Source organism: Octodon degus, unplaced genomic scaffold (assembly GCF_000260255.1).
Source record: "Octodon degus isolate 3935 unplaced genomic scaffold, OctDeg1.0 scaffold00213, whole genome shotgun sequence".
NCBI classification, from domain to species: domain Eukaryota; kingdom Metazoa; phylum Chordata; class Mammalia; order Rodentia; family Octodontidae; genus Octodon; species Octodon degus.
The window spans coordinates 2025243-2028968 of NW_004524789.1; positions in this window are offsets into that span (position 1 = coordinate 2025243).

Consider the following 3726-nt stretch of genomic DNA (forward strand, 5'->3'; position numbering starts at 1 on the left):
GATTTTGCTTCTTAATCCATGCTGTCAATCTGTTTCTTTTGATTAGTGAGTTGGGATCTTTTATGTTGATGGCTATAATATATATATATTGGCTTTTCTTTGTAATGTCATTTTCCTGCTGTTCTTTCCTTACGTTTCCCCTCTGATTAATTACTTGCCTTTCTCTGTGGTTCCTTGCTATCATTGTTCTTGGAACTATGGTCATCTTTATCTCTTTTTAGAATACCTTTCAGTACTCTTTGCAATGTTTGTTAGGTAGTCATAAATTTCTCCAGTTCTCTGTAGTGGAATTATCTAATTACTTCATTAATTTTGAAAGATAGTTTTGCAGGACACATTAACCTAGGTTGGAAGCTGTTTTCTTTCAGAACCTGGAATGCTTCCTTCCAAGTTCTTCTTGCCTTGATTGTTTGTGCAGAGAAATGTGCTGTGATTCTGAAGTTTTTCTTTGTAGGTGATCTGTTTCCTTTCTCTAGCAGCTTTTCATATTCTATACTTGTGCTGAATTTCTGGGATCTTGATATGTCTGGGTGTGGATTTATTTTGTTTATAGCTAATTGGAATTCTACAAGCCTCACTGATCTGTATGTCAGATTCTTTCTGTAAATGTCAGATTCCTTTTTTTTTTGCTTGGGAAATTTTCTGCTAAATAGTCTTTTTATGCTATTTGTGTTGCTCCTTCTTTTTCATTGACATCTATCAGTCTGATGCTGTTTTTCTTTGTGTCATCTTTCAGCTGCTGAACTGCTATTTCTTGGTTCCTTGTTATTTTTTAGAGATGTTTCCTTTCATGGCTGCTAGCTGCAATGCTGTTTTCAAGGTCTGAAAGTCTGTTTTCAGTTTACTTCAAGTGATTTTGCCAGCTTTCAGTGGAATTTTTAATTTCCTGGATAACCTTTTATCGTTTGTTCGTTTTTGTCTTTTGGAGACAGGGTCCTGCTGTGCAGTGCAGCTTGCCCATGAGCTAACTTCAGAGCCAAGGCTGATCTTGAACTTGCAATGACCCTTCTGCCTCAGCCACCCAGTCCTGAGATGACAGGGGGGCGCCACCACGCCTAGCCCTGCATAGCTCTTGAACCTGTTTCATGCATTCTGATGCTTTCCTAAATTGTTCGTTCAAGGCCTCCATAAATTTTCGATGGTCCTCTATTTTTTTTTTAACTTTAGATATGCTGAGAAATTCTTTCATTATGGTTGCCATTTCTTTCTTCAACCTGAGATATTGTTTCTGATCTGATTTCATCTATAATCTGATGAAATTGTTTCTTTACTTGCCATCATTTCAGAAATTTCAGATGTGTTACTCCCAATTACTTCTAGGTCAATGTTTCCTGGACTTGGTTTGTGGGGGCTGGATGTCTGAGATTGCATTTTGCTCCTTCATTTTGATATGTTGTATTTAAAAAACATTTTTTTCTTTGATTACCCTTCTGATTTTTGGTAATAGATAGTTATATCACTAGTATCAGCCTATTTTCTTTAGAAGTAGTCTGTACTTCAGGGATACTTCTGTGTGTAGGACGTTCTTGGTGTGTGTCTGTCCCCAAATCCTACCTTCCCAATTAATTGAGAGTGGGGTGTTAGTTTCTGTGTGGCTCAGTCCCCAGTTTTTTGCTGTAGGGATGTGGTGAGGTTATTACCCCAGTGCTTTCCAATATTGCTTCACAAGGGAGAACAACTCAGTAGAACAGATATGACATCCTATCATCAGTAGTACAGTTAACAACAAGTGCAAGTTAGAAACTTACAAGCTGTGACAATTCTTGATTTTGTACTGCCGCCCACAGGAGCAAAATCTGCAGTTACATAACAGAACTGACCACATATTAGGAGCTTGTGTGGAAAGTGCTTCCTCTTGATGGAGTGGATTTACCCTGAATTCCTCCAGATGAGCTAGTTGCTGTGTCTCAGTTGCTTTCTGAACTGGCTCAACCTCACACAGGGTAGGAGTATAGTCTCGGCACCAGGGTTTCTCCAGACAGAGGTTCCTGAGGCTTTTGAGGCTCTCTGAGGCTCACTGTGGCTCCTGTGATGGTGGGGCAAGTAGTGTAGGTGTTTTCCCCTTCCCAAGTGGCTTACCAAGGCTCCCAGTGCTCCCCACGGCTCACTGTGGCTCTGTGATGGTGGTGGTGGGTGTGGTTTCTCCAAAAGGCTCACCAAGGCACACAGTGACTTGGGCAATGGTCAAGACTAATCATTGAAAAGACAGCAGTCTCTTCCAAAGTCCTGGTTGTTCATGTTTGCCTTTGGCTGGGTCAGATATCTATAGCAGAGTCTAATAACATAAACCTTCTAATCTAGACACTGTGAAGAACTACATTTGCATGAAGTTACATTGGACGAATCTAGATGATTAAATGTAAGTCAGTGTCTTAGTTACTTTTTTCATTGCTGAGACAAAATACCAAATGCCCAAAGTTAAAGGAGAAAAAGCTTATTTTGCCTCACAGTTTGTAAAGGACTCAGTTCATAGTTGGCTGGCTCTGTCTTGGTGACAGGACAGAGGGGAAACCGCTCATGGTAGGTAGGAGGCAGAAGAGCAGGGAAGAAGCAGCCCGCACCGAACAGAAAGCTTCAGGTAACAAGCAGCAGCCTTCTTTCTGTTTCTTAACCTCAATTTAGGCATGGGCTCTGTACATGAGCAAAATACAGACAAGCTTTCTGCCAAGTAGTAACAAATATGCCTGGAGTCCAACAGCCAGCGCAGTCCTTCTTCCTAGCAGAAACCTCCCAGACCTGGTCTTTACCGACAGTATTTCTATCAGCCTTCTGATCTGCTGAGCTCTGACCAGAATCTCCCACCAGGCACAGCTCAAGGTATTCCAGCACTGTTTCTTCAGTTAGCATCTCCCAACCCTTCCACACGCTTCCCTCAAGTCAGTTCCAAAGATTCCTGAACCACATGATCAGGCACAACTATAGAAAAGATCTCACTTCTTTGACATCACATTCCATATCTGCCAGTGTTTACTAGGGAAAATGGACTTAATAAAAATGCACACGTACATGAGAACTTACAGGGCTGGCTTACAGTGGCCCATAGAATCATGCAGGGAAGCACGTAAAAAGCCCATCTAGGCACTGGGATCTGAAGGGTCTGGTCACAGGCCTGGAGCTCAGTGTGGTACTCCGTGCAGGTCTGTGTCAGAGGCCAGAGGGCCTGTGACGGGATGCTGGTGTGTCAGTGCTAGAAGAGTCTGCCCTGGAAACCTACAGAGGACATCCAAGGTGAAAGCCAAGACTGGCACGCCTGTGTAGAAGCAGAAGAAGGCTTTCCTCCCTTGTTTCCTTTTATACTATTCTGGAGATAATCTTCCTTAGGGGTGTCTTCCACATGCAGGACTCTGCTGAGCCAGTTTAACTGGGTATTACTCACTCAAGTTGACACAATTACAGTCAGGTGGTGGAAAATACGTAATGGAGTGGAGACAGGGAGGTGCACTGCATCTTCTTAGGTACTATAGCTATAATCTGCCTCATGTTGTTGAATTATCTGTCGGCTGGCAGAACCTTACTTTCCCGACTATTTTTTTTTCTAATTTTATTTTGAAGAGTAAAAAGAGAAACAAAAACAAATAGAAAAAAAAGACATAGAAATATGTAACATAGAATAATACCTATGGTACAGATTTTCCAAACAGGAATAGCTAATTAACAATAGTTGTTATATTATCTATTTTTATCATCAAATCTGTGGCTCAGATTAGCAGATATAGTTATGCAACA